Consider the following 11,542-nt stretch of genomic DNA (forward strand, 5'->3'; position numbering starts at 1 on the left):
TCTGTGCTAAGTTGTTGGGGTCATTCCTACTTGTGCTGGGGTTTTTTATTTTTACTGTCAGTTTGGCTCTGTGTTTGTATGAAGTTGCTACCTCCCCACACTGTCACCCTTCCCTGCAAGTGTTATGGCCCGGACCCTGTTGATTAGGATTCCCTGTCTGTGGCTGCTGCTGCTGCTGCCACGTGCTCGCCCATTTGCTGTATCCCTGCTGTGGTTGTGTGGTGACTAGTGGAACTTCCTACTGGATGTGGGGAACATTTGGATTCCCCTGTGTCTGCTGTTGAGGAGGAACATTGGTGGGGTATTGTGGTGGCTGGCCCTGGCTCACTGATCTTTTGCTGTTTTTGCTGTTTATGGTATACCTCTAACCTGCATCTCTCTGCCAGATGCCCCGGCCTATGGCAATAATACCATTCCCTAGGGTCTGGTTGTGGCCACCTCCCTGGCCTCTACTGCCATAGCCTATTTGGAACCCTCTGGGGTTTTGCAGTGGATCCCCTATTGAGACTGGTGGCATCTGCATGGTTGCGGCCATCGCTGCCCCCTTAAGGGCACTTTTTTTCAATTTGTGTTAAACCAGTTTTGTGGTGTCTCTTTGGGCCTGCTCCTGTTTTTCTCTATCCTTGTCTTGCTTTTTTTGTGGTATCTAAACCCACTGCACTGTCCAGCCCGCTCTGCATCTCGGTGGGTAACCCTTTTTTAAGAATGTTGTAGAAAAATGTGACTTGTGGGCAGGTCCATGGCTGTCCTGTCTCTTGTCCCCATCATTCCATCATTTTATTCAGGAACTTGCTTATGCATTCCTCGGTGTCCTGGTCTCTGCAATTAGCCTGCCTCCATCTGGGCAGTCAGGAATATTTCTCTAAAGGCGGTCCATATCAGGTAGCGGTATGAGGTAAATGCTGGGTCTCTGTTAGCGTTATTGCTAGAATGCAGAATTAGGTGAATACCGTGTTTGTCTGTTGCCTGATTTGGCTGCTCAACAGACTCTCAATGTTGGCTATTGCTAGGTTAATACCTGCTGTGTTCTTTTCGAAACAAGTAATCCATTTCCCTGACCCATCCAGTAACAATATTAACTTTGTTCTTAGTCCCTCTTGGTCCATCTGGCCCACGGCACTTATATGACCACTGCCGCACCCTTATGAAGTAGAGGGCCATTCTCGACCTGAGGGCCATGCGGGTTTATCCTCAAAATAGTGATCACACCTTGCAAGGCACTGGTGCAGTAGGGGAATTATCAGTTAGGATTTCCTCTTTCATGTCTGATGCAATCCTCCGGTACTGCCATGTGGTTGGGCTCAAACAATCCTTCCTTAGGCCAAGACCGGTCATATTGGTCCCTCTACTCAGTCCAGTCTGCTAAATGTTGCAGAACGGGTCCACAAATTCTTGCCTTCCTCCTTTGCTATTATTTCTCTTTGCCATGCACCCGTGTAAAGCAGCACATGTCTTTGTCACTGTTCTCCTCGTGTGCACTTAAAGGTGCCATCTTGTTTTTCCTTTGTTGCGGGTGTGTGAGCACCAGATTGCCTTGCTCCCTGATTTCTTGATTTTGTTCTTCTTATTTGATGATCAGACGTTGTGACTCTGATCCTTGCTAGTAGCCTTTTGTTTACCTCCATTTTGTCCCAGCACTGACTCTTTACCTATTTCCGCTACCCTTGGGAGCACAACATCCTGTGCTCTTTGTCTAATTCCTGGTTTTGTGCCTTTTCATGCTGTCTGGCATGTCTCTGCTCTGAACTACGTGCTGCATTTGTTGACCTAGCTTCGCTTTTGAGTTCGACCACCATTTCCTCCTCAGCTACCTGGAAAATCCTGTAGCCCCACCCTCACCATCGATTCCAGGGAGACAGGGGGTCCCTTCCTCGCCGGATTTCATGGAATCAATGTTCAGAACCATCACAAGCTTCCCTGACACATGCTTACGTTCACCTGACCCAGTAGGAATGTAAATCCTACCTGCTCGTGAAGTGTTATGTGTCGTGGGTGGTGGAAGGGGAGTCGTGCTTTTGGGTACCATCCCTAGGAACTTGGGCTGTGCTGGAGTTGTCTGGGCCTGCTTAGTTTTATTTCCCTCAGACTTAGATCTGTCTGAAAAAACTAAACGCTGCTGCCCTGTTTTGCTGTTTGCGCCCCTTATTTTGAATGGGGGTCTCATTGTCCCAGAAGTCCAAGAGGAGGAGGCAGATTCTCACGCGCTGTGCATGCTGATAAGTGCAGCTGACCTCCAGCAGCACAGGAAGTTTGAAAAAACTAAACACTTCTGCCCGGTTTTGCCTAGTTTTGTTGTGTGCCGCCCATTGTTTTGAAAGGGGAACTTGCTGTCCCAAAAGTCCAAGAGGAGAGGAGGAGGCGGATTCTCAAACACACCGCAACTGACCTCTTGCATTGTGGGCCGTGCAAGGGCAAAGCCCGGGCTAAGGGCAAGCCCGCCCGAGCCCTTCAGAGACCGGAGTAAGCTGGGCTGGGCCTACACTCTTGGCCCCTCTCCTTCAACACCTTTCAACATCTGTTCAACAGCCAGGCATTACATCGTCACAAGGAGGATTGTAGTGGTTGCAGTGGTCCATGTAACCAGACCACCCAGCCCAGCCCGGTGCTTGAGGAGCAGGTAGGGAAAGAAGGGCAGTGTACCCTTGTGATAAATCTAGAGTGCTATATTTCAAGTATTTATCTGTCACTCTCCGTTGTGACCAGGTGACTTTTTTCTGGTTGAATCTGGTTGAATTGGTCACACGGCGTGTCCGGCTTGCCCATCTGCTCCATTGTGTGTTACCGTGCCAAGATTCCCCATTGTTTTTTCGTGCACCAGTTTCTAGCATGCACATTGTCAGCCTACATTGATAGCTCATAGCTGGAGAGCACAGAGCAGAATACCGCCCCAGTCTGGGATAGCTATGGGGAAAGGTAAGGTGGCTACACTGCCTGTGAAGGCTGCCACAGGCACAATAGCCCCTATGGACTCTTTCCTAAAGAGGGCGGCAGGGGTTCTTGATAAGGAGATAGAGCTAGGGACTCAGCATCTCTCCCCCTCTCCTGTTAACCACCTTCTTTCTTATTTGCCAAAGATCCCTCAAACTCTGTCATAATCAATTTTAGTAGGCTACATGTCGGTGAAAGGATCCTAGCCTCATTTTCTACCAGCACCTCTCTTGGCCCCTAGTCGACCATTATGACCCTTCCTCTCTGATTCTTTTATAAACCTGAGACTTCTGGTTGGAACAACATGATCCCTAACAGTGTGGCCCCGCTTGGAAGCCAGACGCCTGTCCTCCCTCCTTCTAGGCTCACAAACATTTGAGTACCTTAAAATAACTCGAACCATACCTTTCCGGCCAGCAAGGCGGGCAGATGTTTGTACCACCTCTCTTAAAGCTATCAAATAGCTTTGCACCTTTGGGCACCCTGAACGCCAGTGATTGACTGAGTGGGACTGTTCCAGTGGAATTGGGGTCATCAAATATGAAGCAGAACAAATTCCAGCAAGGCAATGGCATTGTGGGTGCAAGGGATGGTAACTTTATTTCATGGAATGTTGCTGGCCTGACCAATAGGTTTCTTGAACCCTAATGGATCCTATTCATGAAAATGTTTAGTTTGATCTGCCTGCAGGAAACATGGGGGATTGTGAACAGTTTCCCCTTGGAGGGTTATAAGTCCTTTTTTGTTCCGGCTACCCTTTTGAATTCAGGAAGAGCTAAGGGTGGTCTTGTGATTTTTGTTTCCCTAGCACTGGATTTATGTTTCCCTAGAAAAGTATAAGTGTTGGTCATGGATAACCCGTGTTTACAGTTTTTAATTTTTATAATGCAACGTCTTATCCCCAGGCCCTCTGCAACATATCTTTGTTGGCAAAAGGTACACATTTGATGGATGAAATGCAGAAGAAATCAAAACATTCAACCCCCATTCACATTTCTCGCCCTAAGTGCATCAGGTATGCCCAGACATGGGTCCTGTGCTCACTGTGCCTCTGAAATCAACCTATCCTGGCTGAAGAAGGGTGAAACCCCGAAACCGGTCTTAATATGCTTGATTCCGGTCCAGGGAGGATCTGGCTTGGCAGTTCGGGCTGGACTGTTCCCATGAGAAACAGGGTCAAGACTGATTTGCATATAGCCAGTTCTAAACTGGGGTGGCATGATGAACAAAAGAATGATGGATTTAACCCAGATCTCTTGACTAGTGGTGTAGGCAAGTGGGTTTATGTTGCAGTAACCCCCCCACTTTTTGCCAGACTACTGATGCACTTTTCCTTTGTTTGTCCTGGGTTCCTACCAATCAGGGCCTGTGCTCTTCCCCCCAAAAACTAACCCAGTTGGCATCTCTGACCACAGGTCAGCCCCTGGTAGATGGTACCACAGGTACACAGGACACTGTGACCAGGGAAGAGCTCTAAGGGCTGCAGCACTTATTGTACCACCCTTAGAGGCCCTGTACCCTGACACTCACACACTGCCTTGGCAGGCTGCGTGTCTTGGTGCAAAGCAAAGTGAAGAGTCGACATGGCACACTATGTGCCATGCCCACAAAACACTTCCCCGGCATACATCAGCTCCCCTCTAGCTGGGTGCCCTATACCAGTGGTGAGGGTACAGATGCATGAGCCCTGCACCCCTACAGTACCCAGGGCCTTTCCTGGGCACTGTAAGTGCAATGCTGCCATTAAGAGTATATGGTACTGGGAGTTTGTCATTATGAACTTCACAGCACCATAACGGCTGCACTGAAGATTGTGAAGTTTGGCAAACTTCTCAGCTCATTAAACCCACACTGATGCCAGTGTGGGATTTAATGTAAAATGCACGACAGAGGGCATCTTAGAGATGCCCCCCATAACTCAACCAACTCCTAGTGCCCTGACTGATTGGCTGCCTAGGCTGCCACCACCAGACATGTTTCTGGATCCCTGGGTCGAGAGCTTGCTGCTCTGTGGGGCCTGAAACAATCAGCTGCTAACAAGAGAACGACACCAACTGACTTGTCCCCAGCCCTACCGGCCTGTCGATCCTCAAACCTGCTCCTGCTAAAACTCGGCGTCTACAATGGTCAGCAACCTCGAAAACCCCGGAGGACCTGACTGCCTTGCTCATATAAAGACTGAGACTCCAACGAGCAGTGGTTCTGCTCAAACAGCAACAACCCCTGGTGCCAGCCAGGAACCGGGAATCCAGCACACTCTGCACCCGCCGAGCCCGGCCTGTGCCTGAGTGAACAAAGACAACCAGGACGTCCCCCCCGACTGTGATGAAGAATCCCGCACCCAAAGACACTCCTCGATGCTCCTGACGACGCTTGCAGCCTCACAACCAGGGAACCCTCCAACTGCTAACCAGAAGAGAGTAAGATTTCCCGACACCAAAAGACACCACTGCACCCGGCGCCCCACGGCCCCCTGTGCCCAACTCCTGGGTGTCTACCCAACTTACAGCTTCCCAACTTACCCCTCGAAGTGGTGGTCGCACCTTAAGAATTTCCGTGCCCGAGCTTGGAGCTGTTGTTCTTCTTGTAGCTTTCCCATTGAAAACCATTGGGCGCCTGATGGCCCAAAAGCACCCTGCACCCAGCCGCCCGATTACCACAAAAAATGCAGCATCTATTCTATTCTACTTCCCCACTTTCCCAGTGTAAGTGACCATGAGCCCAGCTCCCACAGCCGCGTGGCCTGCCTGCTTGCAGCCACCAACAAAAGGCTGCCCGCCGTAGGCTAACATTGGTCCTACTCACTCTGCACCCAGCTGCCCCTGTGCCGCTGAGCGTGTAACGACTGTACCTACCTGAACCTGGGAGACCCCTGAGTCTAACCCCAGAACCTTAACTCTGCCAGTTGAGTACTTACCTGAAAGCCGATAACCTACATTTTCTCCTTAGGGTAAAATTGGCTGGTTTTCACATGGAAATTCTTCTAAGTGTTGAGTTTTGAAACTTTGAAATATTCACCTAAAATCATCCGATCAACGAAAACGAAATTACTCACCTGTTACCAGGAGAGATCCCAGTGCTGGATCTTGGTGCCCAGCACTGACCCTAAAAAGTAATTACAACTGTGATTTTCTGATAACTTGATTTTCCTTCGTAGGATAACATTGCCTGGTTTTTACCATAAATGCTTCTGTGTCGATTTTTGAAACTTTGAAATATTCCTTAAAAATCGCCTGTTTTACGAAAACGATTTCTTTCAACTGTTTATAGGAAATGCACCAGGGCTGAATCCAGGATCCAGCCCTGAGTAAGAAAAACATTCGCAAAGTAATTGATATTGCATTTACTAAAAATTCCCATTGAGCTCAATGTTATTGTGTTGAAGTTTGTGTTGCATATTGCAACAACTGTATCTATTGCATTTAAACGTCTATTGCTAATTGAAAGTATTCAACTGTAGCATCTCATTCTGAGAGACTATGTTTTATACCTACTAGTGGTTCTAAAATAAAACAACAATATATTTTTATATACAGCCCCTACACTATCCAACACTTGCCTTAAATGTGATGTAATGGCATGCGTTGCAAAGGTAGTTTCTAAAAATGCGATGTAATGGCATGCAATGTTAAAGAATACATTGTAAAGGATGTTGCAATGTAAAAACTGCATTGTAAAGGCATGCGTTGTAAATATATGCGTTGTAATGTGATACATTCACGGATGACGTGATTCTTATGTCCCAGAAAGCAAGAGGGTTGCAATTACTGCTCAACTCTTTTTCATCATTCATGGATGATCTGAACTTGACAATAAATGATTTCAAATCCTATGTGATGCAGGTGGGACCTCACTCTAGAAAGCATTATCAGTTTATGGTTGGATCTGCCCTGGTTCCCCGTTCAGACGTCTTCTAGTATGTTGTCGTCCTGATAGATGACAAGATGAAGTGGGGTCCACTAAAACAGATAAAGAGGGGAGACCGAGTGCGTGCTAACATGGCAATTTTAAATGTTGCCTCAACATTAGACAGGAGATCGATTGCGACACTCCTGCAGATACTTCTGGCAAAATGTATCACTAAAGCTTCCTATGGTAGTGAAACGTGGGGCTACGTCTCCATGTATGAACTACAAGTGCCTGTAACAATTTCTTGAAACGTCTTTTATGTGTGCCCAAAGGAACCTCAAACATGGTGGTTCCTAAAGAGCTGGGGGTGTCCTATCTTTCAGATCTGTGGGCCCTTTGCCCCCTAACATTATGGTTGAAACTTTGGCTGAATCAAGGATCAACCCTAAGCAAACTGATCCTGAAGGATTGTATGGCCCTCGACTTTGCCCATCACTTTCCGTGGCTTTAATCACATAAAGAGTTGCCATGGGAGGCTAGGAAGAGCTGATCTATTTCCCAACCCAGATTCAGTGAAGAAGAATATCTGGGCTGGGTTAGGGAGACCTTTTATAGTCAGAGGAAAATAGACAGGGAAGAGTGTGAGCTGAGGAAACTTAGTGTCTGTAAATGTGTCTTTCTGAAAACTGTACAATCCACTGAGCCATATCTCCTAGGGCCTCTTGGTACTTACGAACGCTTCTTATTGACCAGGTTTTGTTTTGATCCTTTTCACCTCCTGTTGACACAGCCACGTGGGTGTAGTAGAGTTCAGACCTTAGAGTCCTGTGACTGCGACAGTAAGTTTCCACAGGACATGCTTCACTTTTAATGTTTTGTAAGTACTACGAAATTCCCTGGGAACATTTTATTATTCCCATTTTGAAAAAAACTGGAGTTTAAGCAGGTGCGACCAGCTTTCATTTTTTTCCATTTGCTATCTGGTAACACTGTCATTTATGTCCTTAATTGTTTTTGAGTAGTGGTGAGGCTTAGAGCCTGCTGTGATTATTTGACAGTGTCTCAAAAGTAATTGCACTGTGCCCCATTTGGTATGGTTGTGGTACATGCAGTTCAGTTAAGGACCCCTCACATATTCCCATCCTTCTTTTAGAGATCAATTGTATGTGCATTTTATAACACACTTTTATGTACTGTATATGAGACTTTTATGTAAGATCCATAATTATGTCATTTTTCTGTATAGTATACAGTTTTAGACTATTATCTTGTTTGAGGTATGGTTTTAGATTACTTTTATGGTTTTAAGCAAAAACCGAATAAAGTACAATTGGATTGAATTGAATTGATTTGACTGACCTTCTTCCGGTGTGGGGGGGGGAGGCTCATCCGCTTCTATTATTGCTGAGTTTGAGTATCCTAATGCAGGCGGAGCGGTGTGAGCATGTCCATCATTGCATATGGTGCAGGAGGCACCAAAGGATTAGTTGCTAACAGCATTGTGAGGCTATCGCTCATAATGCCTCCCTCATGTTTCTCTTTTGACCTGTATATTTGTTTTATGTATGTGTTTTGGTGTGCTCAATTATGTTTGTGTAAAATGTTCCCTCCTTAGACCTGGGAAATGTGTGTGCCTTCTCTTGTAAGTGCCACTCCTGGCAAAACTTATTAAGTCTTTTTTCCTGCTTGGGGAACCTATTTTCCATGTGTTTTTTTGCGAGGAATCCATTGCATTTCAACAATCTGGCTATTATAATTCAAATTATGTTTTCCTAGTTCGGTTTCTTGAATTTTAAGGGCAATTCATACGTGGTGCACTCTCACAATTTAGATCAGGGGTCTCCAAACCGGTCCTGGAGGGCCGGATCCATGCCAGATTTTTAAAATTACTACATGTATCTCAATGGGGATATCCCAAAAATGTGGCATGGATCCGGCCCTCCAGGACAGGTTTGGAGACCCCTGATTTAGATACTATGGGCCTCATATATGAGAAATGATGCATCGCTGCATGAAAGCAGCGATGCGTCACTTCTCAGTGCGCACTCCTTGCGACATTCCTGATGCGTCATATTTAATGTATGACGCATCATGTCGCAAGGAGTTACAGATACGTCAGTATTTCTGACGTATCTGTAAGCGCAAAAGTGACGCATTGCTGGAGTGTGTCACAAAAGTGACGCAACTCCAACAATGCGTCCTTTCACATGGGGCAAGCCCCATGTGAAAGGGCCTGCGTCAGTCTTACGCCTGCTGTGAGGCAGGCGCAAGATTTTGACGCAACGGCGTCCTAAAAGTGACGCAGTGAAATCTCATAGATTTCACTGCGTCACTTCTACGACCCTTCCTTGCGTCAATACGCCCCCCTTGCATACATTATACCTGGCGCAGGTATAATGTGGCGCAGGGGTTTACAAAGTGACGCATCTACCTAGATGCGTCACTTTGTAAATATGGCGCCTAAGGCGCATTTTTTACGCCACTGGTGCGTCACAAAAAGTGATGCACCGGCGGCGTAAAAGTGACGCACAGCTTTATAAATGATGGTCTATGAGCTCAGCGCTTCCATCTCCTTACATAAACACTTCTAACAAGAATGTGCATGAAACAAGATAAGACTGTATACATAGGATTGTAACACAGGACGAGTATGCAGAGATTTAGTGCAGACCCTGCATGCACACAATATAGTTTTCAATGAGAGTCAGTGCAATGACATTTCATTCGATAATACATTTAAACAATGATTGACAGAGGAAGAAAAAATTACTTTGTCAAAAATATATCTTAGTTGTTCACTGCAATTTATCCGCTGAAAAGAAGACTACCTCGTGAGCTGGATAGTCTGCTACTGCCCGCTCCTAGCAAAAGTTGGTGATCACAGATACCAAAAAGTAGTAACTCGATAATCACCTTCCCTTCTTGGCCCCACATAAGCTACATCCAGTTTCTTAGTTCCAGGTTTTCCCTAAAGTCCTAATGAGAGCTTTATCACACCCAGGGGCCAAGCGTACGCTCTGTGTCACTTCCGAAGGTCCAAGGGACCAAGATCTCGCACTCCTTTTAGATACTAGCAGTGTTAAGAAACCTGTTTCGCACTGAGAAATCCGTATTGACTAAAAACTATGGGGCATATTAGCAATAAATAGCGGTATTTATCACTAAATACGCTTAGCACATTTTTTTAATCGATTTTTATTGCCTGATATTATCGCTGAGATAACATGCTATTAGCAACGTTTATCTCTAATGCGATAAAATATCCGGCGATATCAGCTCAATGCGTGAATATTGCTGGAAATCCAGCAATATTCAGGCATTCATGCAAATGGGGACTTAACCTGAATATCCACCTCCCATTGGATAAACAGTTTAAGTCATGGTCTGAGCAGGCGTTAGATTCTGGCTATAATCACGCTTAGCGTAACTTTTTTAATCGCACAGCCTGCCTTGCTAATAGAAAAGACACAGTTGAAGTTGAAGCCGGGAGCTGGAGGTACGAAACAAACCTAGTTTGCATCAGCTTTTAACCTGTGTGGTGTCACTTTACTATTTGTCTCGCCGCTTTCATTCTTCCAGGCACGTTCTAAAAACCTCTATTTTAACTTTACAGCGCTGTTGACGCTGTCGCGCTACCATTACCAAAGCGGCCGCCATTGCACCTGGCGCGCTCGCCGACCACGCCCACTAGAGGCCACGCCCCCTTTTTATCTCATATAAACGCTGACCTCTCAGCGCAACGTTCTTACCCCTGACCCAGTCCTGAGGCGGAAGCCGGGAGCTGGAGGTACGAAACAAACCTAGTTTGCATCAGCTTTTAACCTGTGTGGTGTCACTTTACTATTTGTCTCGCCGCTTTCATTCTTCCAGGCACGTTCTAAAAACCTCTATTTTAACTTTACAGCGCTGTTGACGCTGTCGCGCTACCATTACCAAAGCGGCCGCCATTGCACCTGGCGCGCTCGCCGACCACGCCCACTAGAGGCCACGCCTACTCCCCCCTAGAAATGTGCCTGCATAGGAAGCGCAGCGGACGAGCGCAGCGGGAGCGCCGTTTGCGCGCCGAAGGCGCGCCTAAGGCAAGCCCGTCTGCGCCCGTCCGCGCTAAGACCGCGCCTGGCTCCAGACCCCCTGCCTAAATTCCATCAATCCTTAGGTACGCCTCTAGCGACCTCCACCGACTCCGAGGTAAGCTCGACTGCCCCTGCAAATTTGATATATCTACAGTACTTGTTTCCTCCAATTGCTCCAATTGCCACTGGACCCTCAACCTAGAAGCAGAACGGTCAACCTCCCCCAATATCTTGCGACCTTTCTTTACAGGTGCCTTAATAAATGCCAGGTCAATGTGTAAACACAGCCAAGACATCCACGATCTCATCATTGACCACGATCTGGACTGCCTAATGATCACCGAGACCTGGCTCACTGAAGACAGTAACCCTGACATCGCCACCGCCCTCCCCCCGGGCTACTCCTTCCATAGACAAGATAGACAGAAGGGTAGAGGAGGTGGGGTCGCAGTTATCGTCAGGAACACCTTTAACTGTCACACCTTCAGCCTCGATCCCCTCACCGACGCAGAAGGCTTAGGATTCTGCATAAACCTCAGCAAAACGCTCTCCTTTACCGGTGGCCTCATCTATCGTCCACCTGGTAATGCCACGAAATTCCTAGACTCGCTAGACGACGCTCTTGGTAGTTTCCTCCTTCGCTATCCACACTTTACCCTCTTAGGAGACTTCAATATACATCTTGAATCCAT

Source organism: Lissotriton vulgaris, chromosome 7 (genome assembly GCF_964263255.1).
Source record: "Lissotriton vulgaris chromosome 7, aLisVul1.2, whole genome shotgun sequence".
NCBI lineage: Eukaryota > Metazoa > Chordata > Amphibia > Caudata > Salamandridae > Lissotriton > Lissotriton vulgaris.